General features: G+C 46.5%; 1 long non-coding RNA gene across 1 annotated transcript; it reads right to left on the reverse strand.

Annotated features, from left to right (window-relative positions):
* Positions 1-2,563: 2,563 nt before the first annotated feature.
* On the reverse strand, positions 2,564-7,998 carry E130111B04Rik. The gene is made up of 2 exons (XR_880223.3): positions 7,748-7,998; positions 2,564-3,380 (listed from the first exon to the last, which is right to left on the reverse strand). It is a non-coding gene; the product is annotated as an RIKEN cDNA E130111B04 gene (long non-coding RNA).
* Positions 7,999-13,037: the final 5,039 nt, after the last annotated feature.

Here is a 13,037-nt window from a genome sequence, read left to right on the forward strand (position 1 = left end):
TGCTCCGCCGAGAATCCGATTTTGCAAACATTGATTGAGAGCCCCGCAAGTGCCAGGCACTGTGCCAGGGGCTGGAGCTTCAAAGCCAAACGAGGAAGAGAGGCTGTGCTGGGTCATTAGCAAGCCGAGCAGGGGGCGGGGGGCGGGGGAGGGGGGCGGGAGAGGGGTGTGCAGCGGGCAGCAGCCCGGCCAACCCGTGGCAACAATGCTACGTGCTGCGAAAGATTTATCGGTGCACGCTGCCCTGGGGACGGGGAGGCGCGAGGGAGGAGAAGTACGCCTGGGAAGAAGGCAGCTGGATGCTGCCTGCCTGGGTGGGAGGAGGTAGGGCTGAATAAGAGAAAAAAAAGAAAAAAGAAAGAAAGAAAGAAAAAAAAAAGAAAAGAAAAAAGACTCTAGTGTCCCAGGCTTTACTGGGGCGGGGGCTGGGGGAGGAGGTGCGGTGGCTCCGAAATAGCTGGTTTCTATTGTGCTCCCTCTATCCCCATATACTCCTAGGATTACCGATTATTAGCCTCAGATAGAGAGCCAAAATTATTTCCTCGCTTCAGTTAAAGAAACTGATGTGTATGCAGGAAGCAGTAGAAAGGTACCACTGTGTGAGTGAGCAGTGGTGTGGTGTAGGGGTCTTAGAGGATGAGACGTGGTCTGGTGGGTGTGTCCCCTCCCTTCAAATAACAGCATCAAAGAACAGCGCATTCTAAGCCGGTTAGGAGGCACATGTCCCAGAGAGGTAGGCAGTCGACAGTCTTTGCAGCTTGCAGTGAACAGGCAGGCTGTAAGAGGGCAGCAAATGTCACCAAGAAATTTCCCTTCGTCCCTCAAGCTGCTCCAAATTGTGTCTATGAGTCACCTGAGGCTTGTGGGGCAAGTAGTATCAGTCTACATTTATGACAGGCCCCAGTGACGTGATATGGGTAGACAGACAGCAGGCCCCATTTAGAGCAGAGAAAAACTAAGAAATGGTCTTGGTTAGGTTTTCTACTGCTGCGTTGAAACACCATGACCAAAAGGCAAGTTGGGGAGGGAAGGGTTTACCTGGTTTACACTTCCATCACAGGAGGAAGTCAGGACAGGAACTCAAGCAGGGATAGAACCTGGAGGCAGGAGATGATGCAGAGGCCATGGAGGGGTGCTGCTTATTGGCTTGTTTCCCGTGGCTTTCTCAGTCTGCTTTCTTGTAGAACCCAGGACCACCAGGCCAAGGATGCCACCACACACAACGGTCAGGGCCCTCCCCACTTGATCACTAACTGAGATCCTTACAGCAAGATCTCATGGAGGCATTTCCTCAGCGGAGGCTCCTTTCTCTCTGCTGACTCTAGCTTGTGTCAAGTTGGCACACAAAAGCAGCCAGTGCACGGTTTTTTGTTTGTTTTTATTTTTATTTTTGGCCTTGAAACAGGATCTTACTCTGTAGACCAGGCTGGCCAGGAACTCACAGAATCCACCTGCCTCTGCCTTCTGACCTCTGGGATCACAGGCACGTGCCACCATACCTGACACAGACGTGCTTTTTCTGGTGGTGCTTAAGCTTTGAAAATTTTGAAAAGCCAGATGATGTTTTCTTTACTAGAGCAACAACAGAGGGTGTTCAAACAATGGTTTTGTACATGGTGTGTGTGTGGTGGTGGTGGTGGGGGACTCAGTCTCTACTTCACACAATATACAAAATTGAATTTTTTTTTTTTTTTTTTTTTTTTTTTTTGGTTTTCTGAGACAGGGTTTCTCTGTGTAGCCCTGGCTGTCCTGAAACTCAATTTGTAGACCAGGCTGGCCTTGAACTCAGAAATCCGCCTGTCTCTGCCTCCCGAGTGCTGGGATTAAAGGCGTGCGCCACCACACCCAGGACAAAATTGAATTTTTAAGAGATACTATAAACCTAATTAAATTAATACAACTCCTAGAAGGAAACATATTTAAATACTGGTGTACGCATAGATTTATTAGAAAAGATTTTAAAACAACTACATAAATGTCTCAACTGTGGGGCTGGAGAGACGGCTTAGTGGTTAAGAGCGCTTGCTTGTCTTGCAGAGGACCAGGGTTCTGTCCCCAGAACCATGTCAGACCACTGAACAGCCTGTAACTCCAACTCCAGGGGGATCTGAGGCCTCAGCAGATGCCTGCACTTGCATCTGCATGCACACACACATAACTAAAAATAAGTCTTTATTTAAAAAAAAAAACAGTTATTAAGAAATTAAGCAGTTGAAACCAGCTGCAGCGTCTCATACCTGCAATATCAACACTCTGGGTGCTAAAGAGCCAGCTCAGTCAGTAAACTGCTTGTTTGCTTGTTATGAAGGCATAAAGACCTGTGTTTGAGCCCCAGCAACCACATGCAAAAGTTGTGCATGATGGCATGTGCTTGTATCCCCAGATTTGGGGAAGCAGAGATGGCCAGGTCCCTTATCTCACTGGCCAGACTGCCTATCCACCAATCCACCTACCCACCTACCTGCCTATCTGCCTATCTGCTTATCGTAATTGGTGAGCCCCGGGTCCCAGCACGAGAGCAAGATGGACAGCTCCTGAAGAACACCACTGGGGTTGACTTCTGGAACCTACACTTGTATACACACACACACACACACACACACACACACACACATGACAGAAAAGCCACAAGCTGGGAAGAAATATTATCTGATGAAAGACTTTTGTCCAAAATAAAGAACTCCCGTCACATTCAATAATAATAATAAAAAAAAGACAAGCAGCCAAAAAAAAAAAAATTGGACAAAGATCCAAGCATACATTCCACTAAAGAGGATACACAAATAACATATTGCCACACGAGTAAATGCTCACCCAACATCATTTGTCATCGTGGAGATGCAAATTAAAACCTGTCAGTTCCTGCTGCCATAACAAAAATACCACAGGCTGGGTACTTTATAAATAATAGAAATTTATTGCTTAAAAGCTGGAAAGTCCGAGATCAGAGCACAAGCCGTATTATGACTGTAGCACTGCGTCCGCCTCCCTCATGCATCAAAAGAGGCCAGAGGGACAGAAAGGCATGGAAGGAGCCAGGAAGAAGAGGGCGCTGTTCTCCCCGAGTATCCCCTAAGGGCACTAATGCCTGTCGTGAGTGAATGGACAAATTGAAATGTATATATGCACAATGCTGCCAGAGGTTGTTGTACTGTTTCTATGATAAAAATACTCTGACAGAAGCAATGGAAGGTTTATTTAAGGATACAGGACATCATGGCAGGGAATTCACAGCAAGAAGGATGTGAAGCAACTGGTCATGTCCTGTCTGAGTCATGAGGCGGCAGATGAGGGGTACATGGGTCTGCCGCATACCTTCTCTTGGTTTATACAGTCCAGGTCCCAGGCGGGAAGTGTGCCACTCACAGTGGGCAGAGCTCCTGTAATAAACGTAATAAAGATAAGCCCCCACAGATATGCCCGAAGAAATTTCCCAGACCAGGCTACGTGGCATATGTCTGTAATTCCAGGACCTGGGAGGCTGAGTCTAAAGGATCAGGAATTCAAGGATAGCCTTGCCTGTCTCTATGGGGAGTGGGTGGGAGAGGGCTGGAGAGATGGCTCAGTGTTTGTACTTTATCATGAGGTCCAAAGTTCAAATCCCAGCACCCACACTGAGTAGCTCAAAATACATGTGACTCTTATCTCCATGGGATCCAACACTTTCTTCTGGTCTCCAAGGGTATACACACACATAAGTGCACACACTCACACACACACACACACACACACACACACATGTGCATGCTCACTCACACACACATAAATAATAAAAAATAAATAGAAAATAAAAATAAAACAAAGCATAAAAAGATAAAATGAAGTTTCATATGTACGTATATGCCCTATAGTACAGGAGTTTGGGGGTTTTGGCTTGTTTTGGGAGGTTGTTTTTGTTTTAAGCAAGCAGGTTAGAGGGAATAGCAACTACAGGAGAGGGAGATTTGAGTGGCTGAGAGTTCAGAGTGAGGGTGCTGGACAGAGAGCTGAGCCCCACCACATTACAGGTGGTACAAAGGCAGAGGCGACCAAGATGACTGGGAAGCCAAGGTGTGATTCACCCAGCCAGAGCTAAGATGCTTGGAGCAGAGGCCACAGCAAGAGGAGGTCCATGCTGGAGGAATGAAGGAGAAAGAGATCTATGCGTACGAGAGAGAGTGTAGGAAGCCTAATCCAGAAAAGATGGATGCCAGCCATCCCGGAAGAGGTGGCAGAGACTGCCTCCGGCTACAGGTGCTCCTGGCTGTGCATGGCATTCAGCCCAGGCTCCAGAGGGAACAAGGAACAGTTCCAAGAGAGGAAATGGGCACCATCCCAGAAGGGCATCTTTAGGCGAGGTGAGTCAGAGGAAGATAAAGAGAAGCGCCTCGATCCCATTTACATCTCAGTGAGAAGTAGGTGGCTATGCTGCTCAGGGGCAGAGCACCTGCCTAGCATATGCCAGGCCCCTGCATCACAGTAAAAATAAATAAATAAATAAAATAGCTTAGTATTTAGAACTCAAATACGGCTAGGCAGTGGTGGCACATGCCTTTAATCCCAACACTTGGGAGGCAGATGCAGGCAGATTTCTGAGTTCGAGGCCAGCCTGGTCTACAGAGTGAGTTCCAGGACAGCCAGGGCTATACAGAGAAACCCTGTCTCGGTTGGGGGGGGGGGAGCGGTGGGGGAGAAAGAGGAGAGAGAAAAACTCAAATGTGCACCTAGGAAAGTACCTAAGCCAACTTCTCAGAGTACTAAAACTCAGAACACCTGTGCAACCCACACCCTGATGGAGAAGTAAACACCAGCAGCTCCCAGAATCCCCTGAAGACCTCTGGCTCACAGCTCCTACGTTCAGGCTTTATGGCTTAATCATACAGTATGCATATTACCAACACATTGGGATTCAGTCTGGTCAGCTGTAGACATGAATAAATAGACTCAGAATGTGCCTGATTCACCAGTATCTTCACTATTTCGTTTACAATGTATCCGTTCTGCCCAGGGACTTATTTTGTTTCCAATGTATCCCTGCCATTCAGGGATCAGTGGTGGGGACATCTCCCACTCTGTGGCTTCTTCTATGTCATCTTTTGATGGACAGTTTTTTTTTTTTTTAATTTTAATGTCATCAAGGCCATCAGTATTTTCCTTTGTGCTCTTTATTTTTTGAGTCTCAAATACTCTTTCCCAGGATTGGGAGTTGATAGAGTGCTTGCCTGGCATACCCAAAGCGCTCCGTTTGGTTCACAGCACCACGGACACCAGGCGCTGGGGCAGCACCTGAGCAGTAAAGACAGATAAGAAGGTCAATATAATTCTCAGCTACATATGAGCTCAAGGCCAGCCTGGGCTACATGAGAGCCTCAAAATTAAAAGGAAATAGGGACTGGGGAGAGAGCCAAGTGGATAAAGCACTTCTCACACCAAGTGAGAACTAGATTTGGATCTGCAGAACCCAAGGAAAGCCAGGCACAGTGGGGCGTGTCTGAAATTCCTATGCTCCAGTGTCTAGATGGGAGGCAGAGACAAGAGGATCCCCGAAAGCTTGCGAGTCAGCTAGCCTTGCACACACTGTTAAAGTAACTTTCATTTGCCTGATGTAATTGTCATCTCCGAGGCTTACTGCCTCTCTCTGCTAACCTAGGCCTAGTCCTGGAAGCTTCGAGCCTTTATATAATCTAATCTAGGCCTAGAATGTTTTCAGGCTCTGAGACTTCCTGCTGAATAAGCTCACCTTTCTTGTTCTTTCTGAACTCCGTTGGCTGGTTCAACTCAGCTAGTCTGCCTCAGACGCCTCTCCAAGCTGACTGATTCAACCTGGCTTCGCTCTCAGCCTCTAACCAAATTGCTCTGCTTGGCCGCAAACTAACTCTAGCAATCTGTGATAATCTTCTGGCTCCTTCTCACTCTCTGGCTCCTTCTGTCTTCACCAGTGTCTAGCTTGTTCTCTCTTTAACCCGTCTCTGTAAAACTTTCCTGGTAAAACTGCCTGCCTCTCTCTGTCTCTCTCTGAACTGCTGCAGCTCCCAAGTAGCTTCCCTTTCTTGTCTCTTCTCCTAAGAGCTGGGCATATCCTGTTCTGTCACATCTTTCCTGATTCGTTACTTTGCCTGCCACTCAATTAGACACCACTTTCCAACAGGGGTGCTTCCTTCTATAAACTAACTTTACCTTCATTGTTTAGGATTAAAGGTGTGTGCTAAGGGCCGAGGTACACCCTAACTAGAAACAGGGTTTGGTTTTGTTCTTTCCCCAGTAAATAACACAATCTCAAGGTTCACAGTATGATCAAATATCCTTCAACTTTACACAGCTGGGAACAATAAAGCCAACCTGTTCAAATAAAATGGAAGGCAAGGACTGCACTAGAGGTATCCTTTGACCTCCATATGTGTGTCATGGCTCGTGATTGCTCGTGCATGGGCACATACGCGTGCACGTGCACGAGCACTCGCGCGTGTGCGTGCACACACACACACACACACACACACACACACATTACATTTTAAAAGACAAAGTCAAGAACTCTTCCCCTGCCCAAAGGCCATGAATTTGCTCTCTACTCTGTTCTAAACATTGTACATACCTGGAGTTAATTTTCATGCATGATGAGAGACAAGGTATGTTCTCTCTCTCTCTCTTTCTCTCTCTCTCCCCCTCTCTCTCTCTTTCTCTCTCTTTCTTTCCCTACTACTTGGCATCATTGATTTCTATACTCTACCTCCCTTAGACCCAGATCACCTGTACGCACACATGCTGAAGAGATGACTCAGTGGTTAAGAGCACTTACTACTCATGCTGGCTAGGTTTGTTTTTGTTTTGTTTTGTTTTGTTTTGTCAACTTGACACAAACTAGAGTCATTTGGGGAGAGGGGACCTCAACTGAGAAAAATGCTCCTACCAGTCTTGCCTGTGGACAAGCCTGTGGGACATTTTCTCAATTTATGATATAAGAGGGTCCAGTTCCTTGAGGGCTGTGCCACCACTGGGAAGGTGGCCCTGGGTGCTATAAGAAAGTAGGCTGAGCTGAGCAGTGGTGGTGCATGCCTTGAGTCCCAGCATTCAGGTGGCAGAGGCAGGCGGATCTCTGAGTTTGAAGCCAGCCTGGTCTACAGAGTGAGTTCCAGGACAGCCAGGGCTACACAGAGAAACCTTGACTTGGAAAACAAACAAACAAACAAACAAACAAACAAAAGAAGGCTGAGTAAGCCATGAAGAACAAGCCAATAAGAAGTGCTCCTCCACGACCTCTGCTTTAGTTCCCGCCTCCAGGCTCCTGCATTGAGTTTCCGCCCTGACCTCTCCCACGTGATAGACCATAAACTGCCTTTTCCCCTCCAAGTTACTTTTGATCACGGTGTTTATCCCAGCAATAGAAACCCTAATTAAGACACTCCCAGAAGACCCAGGTTTGGTAACTCAGAACCAACTATAATTCCAGCTCCAGGGGATGCAACATCCTCTGGCCTCCTTGGGCATCTGCACACATATGATGCCCATAAACTCATGTAGGCACACACATATATACGCATAAATTCTCTAAGTGAATAAAATCCTTAGAAAATAAACACATAGAAACGCATAAAGAATGCATGCCACAGGACTTCCGGCCACGGGACTTCCGGGTCACGATTTATCTATCTTCTGTCATTCCTGGTCTCTAGTGAAGTGTACATGAGCCAAGCTTGTCCCCCCACACACACACTTTTCATGTGCCTCTTTGATTTCATAAAAGAATTTCATTCTATTTACAGACACCAACCTGGCTTCTTCTGAAAGGTCCTTCCGCTAATGAGGACTTCTGCCCTTCTCCTAATCTCTTCCAAGATGATCCGTTGAACTCCGAGATATTCTCTTCCCTTGTTTTTCAAATCTGTTGTCAATTTTTTACTCTCCAGTCCATGCCAAAACTTCCGAGCTGGAACTCTGCCTCTGCGCACACTCAGTGAGGAGTCCCTGTGCTGAGGCTCTCCCTGCTGTTTTCAATATCTGCAGTCCCTGAGAGTCTGTTGCTATTGCCCACCGTCTCTGCGTGTCCTTGCCAGTGCCATCTGGTGTCCTCTGGATTCGGTAATCTTGGATCACATACTAGGTCGTATTTAAAAAAAAAATCATTTGTCAAACATAATTTGAGGCTTAGAGCAATGCTAATTTCCTTTGGGAAGGATTTCTCACTGGTGCCCTGCAGTGCTTGGAGGAAAGATGGACCCCAAGCAATTTCCCCCAGGCTCGGAACACTTGGAATTCCAGGTCAAAGCTTAAAGTTTTAGGGCCTGTGAGATGGCTCAGAAGGTTAAAAGTGTTTGCCTGGCAACCCTGATTTCTGGAGTCTGATCCCCCACCACATACATAGATACATAGACACACACCTCACATACACAGTATTAATAATAATACTTTTATTATAATTTTATTTAATTTATTAATCATATTAAAATATTTATTGTTGCTATTATTATTATTATTATTATTATTATTGAAATGAGAAAACTTTAAGTGTCCCAGGAAACCTGCACGACAGGGGTTGAATGGAAGTCCACAGTAGCCTGGGGTGTTTGTGACACTCAGAGTCCCTGCCCTTGGGAGCTTTAGATTCCTAGCCCTTGACCTTCCCTGCATCGTCTGAAGTCTCTCTTCTTCAGCGCTGCATGCTGAAGCTGGGGATCAGCAAACATGTCACCATTGTAGCTGTGTCTTCTGCATTGGTGAGAACTCAAGAGCAAATGCCGCTGCCAGGCTGGACTCATTTTTTTCTGCAGCAGACCATGGCCACCTGGTAACCCCACCCCCACCCTGCTATCCCTCATTCTTGGTTGCTTGAAATCTTTAAATAATGACATAATCGGTCAATTTTTTTTTCTTTGTGGTCTTTGTTTTAGCAAATGTATATTTTAAAATAATCTAGGGTTTACAGAGACGTTTCAGAGACAATACAGAAAGTTCCTAAATAGCCTTCACTGTTTTCTTCTACTCTTAGCATCTTACATAAACCAGGATGTGTGGTCAAAGCCAAGAAATTAACCTTGGTACGTTACTACTAACTAGACTACAGATTTTATGTTATTATTTTTCATGCCTCTTCTCTAATAATTTTTCTGTGTCCTTGGGATCCAATCCAAGATACCACATGGCATCTGGCTAGGTTAATGTTCTTAGGGAGATTTTAAAATATATAGTCATCTCTCAGTATCCCCGGGGCGTTGATTCTAGTACACCTCCCCCAGATTAACAAACATTAATGCTCAAGACCCTTCTATAAAATGTCATTGTGTTTGCCTTAACTTGTGCATGTCTCGTTCATGGGTGGCTTCAAATACCTGATACAAAGAAGGCACCATATCAATAGTTGTTCTTCTGTAAGCTTAGAGAACACTGCCAAGTTCACTAGAGATGCAGCCATCATACGTCTGAAGAGCCAGGGCTGCTGTCATCGGCTCTTATCAAAGCTGTTTGGGAGGCCGAGGCAGAAGGCAGAAGGCTTGCGATTTCAAGGCCTGTGAATACAGAGTGGGTTCAAGGCCAGTCTGGGTGGCTTAAAGGCAGAGTCCAAAAAGAGATAAATTAAGGGCCAGGGTGTAACTCAGTAATAGAAGCATTTACCTCACATGTTGAGGACCTAAGTTTGATCCCTGACAACATGCACACACACTCGCGTGCACACACACTCAAGTGCACACACACACACACACACACACACACACACGCAAAGGTGTAGCGGACAATGCCTGACTCCTGAGCACCCGAGAGATGCTGAGGGTCTGATCTATGAAATGCTGGGGCCTACAGCAGGGTCTGCCCATGTCACTCTGTCCACATGCAGACAATGTACTACTTAGCATGTAGCAAACTCAAATTTTGCTTCTCTAAAAATTTCTGGACTTTAAAATTTTTTTTTTATTGGAACTGGAGAGATGGCTCAGTATGCTGCTCTTGCAAAGGACCCAGGTTTAATTCTCAACACTTACATGGCAGCTCACAACCTTCTATAGCTCCAGTTCCCGGGGATCCAACACCCCTTTCTGGGGCTTCCTTGGATAGCAGGCATGTATGTGGGACATAAGTAAACACTCTTATATACAAAATAAAAAATAAATAAATCTCTTTAAAATTTTTAATTATTGAGCCTCTCTCTCTCTCTCTCTCTCTCTCTCTCTCTGTGTGTGTGTGTGTGTGTGTGTGTGTGTGTGTGTGTGTGTTTGCTGATGATCAAACTTGGGTCTTGCACATTAGGTAAATTCTCTGTCACTGAATGATACCTCTAAGGGTTGTGCCGTAGTTTGCATGTCTGAGGACAGCTCTGTGGGATCAGATCTCTTCCCCCATCTCTACGTGGCTTCAGAGGATCAGATTCAAATCCTCAGGCTTGCATGGCTATCTCACCAGTATCTAGCTTCCTGGACTCCCCCAGCCCCCCTTTCTCCATCTGAGTTTGTTTGAATCGCAGATGCAGAATCCGCCAGCATGAGGGACAGCTTCTCTCTCACCCAGCCCCTGAGCGAGGTGGGCTTTCTGCTCTGCTCTGGCCGCCCTCCCCGCTGCTACCAAGGCGATTCTATTCCTCAGCCTGAAAACTGTTAGAAGAGCCGACACAGATACTTTAACAGACTCCGATTTGTTTGTAGCACCAGTTAAAACACAGTTCGCACCTGCCAGGGATGGGGAAGCTGGAACAGAGGACCGAGTGAGAGACACATCACACCTGTGTGGGCTCAGCTGCTCTACAGCATCCCAAGAGCTGAACACGCAGGAGTCTCTCTTGCCCACAGGGTGTCTACCGCAAGCCTGGTAGCTGTCTGGGACAGACTCTTCCGGAGTTAATGGCTTCCCATCTCATAGAGCACAATCTTTGCTGAGAAGGCCCCTTTCCAGTCCTGATGTGCCCTGCCATAGGACAGAGCCTGCTGGGTTGGTGCTTTTGGCCTCTCCCCAAGTCTTGGCTGATTTGACTGATGAATGGGGGTCAGAGGCTGGGGGATGGACTAGGCGTATGTCACTACACCTCCTTGTTCATTTTCCTGGGAGCCTGCCCCAATGCAGTACATGCTCGACTTAGCTGCTCCACGGTGCTGGGTGTGTGCTCTGGGAGACTCACCAAGGCTTAGAGAGAGGAATGGAGCTGCACTTAGAAGCATGGGTCTTCCCTCCTGAGGGTTTGGGTGTGATTTACAGCACCCACTACCATCTGTAATTTCAGTGCCAGGGGAACTAAACGCCTTCTTCAGGACTGCTCAGGCCCTACTCCAACATGGTGCACAGACACTCCAGCAAAACACCCATATACAGGCAATTGAAGAATAAAAAGTGAGGACTGGTGAGATGGCTCAGTCATTAAGAGCACTGGCTGCTTTTCCAGAGGTCCTGAGTTCAAGTCCCGGCAACAATAGTGTGGTTTACAACCATCTGTATTAGGGATCCGATGACCTTACACTGCATAGTTGAGCTGCATTTGTGGATACCAAAAGCCTTCTGGTGGTGTGCTGCAGTTTCTTGCCACTTCCTCAGACTCGGGCTGACTGGCAGAGTGATGTCAGCTGAGACAAACATGCATTTGCGTGTTTCTTCTGGTCCCTCCTGCTGACTTATGCCGAGGCTGACGAGGCTGACGCCTGGCTGTCTCTGCTAGGTAGTGTCGCTGCTGCTGATTCATGTTTGCTAAACCGACTCTACCAAACTGGACTGCTGGTGTATCTGTGAAGTGTTTGCAAGTGGATTGAGCTGCCACTGCTAACCTGTGAACTGAACTGCTGATTTCCAGACAAAACAGACAGGGGTTGCTCCAAAGAACCTTTCTAAACAGTTCCACTCCCCTGCCCCCCACCCGTATCCTTTCTTTCCCACTACCTCTGGTGAGTGATGGGCTACAAGGGAGGTTAAAGCATTTAAGAACCATCATTAAAAATAGGTGTTTTGGGACTGGTGAGATGGCTCATCAGGTAAGAGCCCTGACTGCTCAATGCTCTTAATCCATGAGCCATACCTCTAACCTCTAACCTCTAACCTCTAACCTCTAACCTCTAAACTCTAAACTCTAAACTCTAAAAGATCTGGTTTTTACCAGGTCCTCCAGGTCAGCTCCTGGGCAAGGTGTGGGGCAGGGGGCGAAGAGGTAATGATGTTTAAATACACAGGTGAAGAGTATGGAGGGGGGGGCAAGCTTCAAACCCAGTGCTCCATCTGTATAAGGAAGCATTTGGTAACAACTTCCATATTCCCCTGAAACGACAATCATGAATACTGTGCCTGTTCTATGCTTAATGTTTTAAATATTATAATATCCCAGCTACGCTGGGGGGAGAAATAAAAAGAAAACAATTTATTACTAAAAAGCACATATTTCAAAAATGTCAGGGGCCAGCTCCTACAGCCCTAAAAATATAATGGAGTGTCAAGCGCTTGCCCTGCTTATGATGAATAAGCTAGACACAAAGAACAAGGAACATCTAGAAATAAAGACGTGCAGAAATATACCATGCAAAGCTAGAGTAGATTGTGTGTGTGTGTGTGTGTGTGTGTGTATGTTTCAAACTGCAAAAACCACTTCTCTTGGGTGATCTGTACACAGGAAAGGGAGTCATGTTCCGGACTGAGGTCAGTAGGGTTTCATGATGACATATTCCAGGTCAGTAAACAGCAGGAATGCCTGCCAAGCACTGTGTAATCAAGACATGTGCCCTGTTGCTGGAGAGATGGCTCTGTTCGTAAAGACACTCGCAGCCAAACAATACGACCTGTGGTATATGCCCGGAGCCCACAGGGCGGAAAGAAAGAACTGAGTCCTGCACGTTGTCCTACGTTGTTCATAGCATGCTATGACATTCACGTGCTCATACACACTTAAAACATGAGAATAAATAAATGTAATACTTACGCCCTCTATTACCAGAGCCACAAGAACAAACTCCCCTCTCACAACAACTGGGCTTTAACAACTCCTACCCCACCCCCAGGGGTCGAAAAGAAACATACCAAAATACTAAGAGTGATTTTATAAGGCAGAAGGTGAGTTACTTGTAATACTCCAATCCTTGCCTTCCCTCCGTTCTTACTTATCT

The sequence above is a fragment of the Mus musculus genome, chromosome 11 (assembly GCF_000001635.26).
Source record: "Mus musculus strain C57BL/6J chromosome 11, GRCm38.p6 C57BL/6J".
NCBI classification, from domain to species: domain Eukaryota; kingdom Metazoa; phylum Chordata; class Mammalia; order Rodentia; family Muridae; genus Mus; species Mus musculus.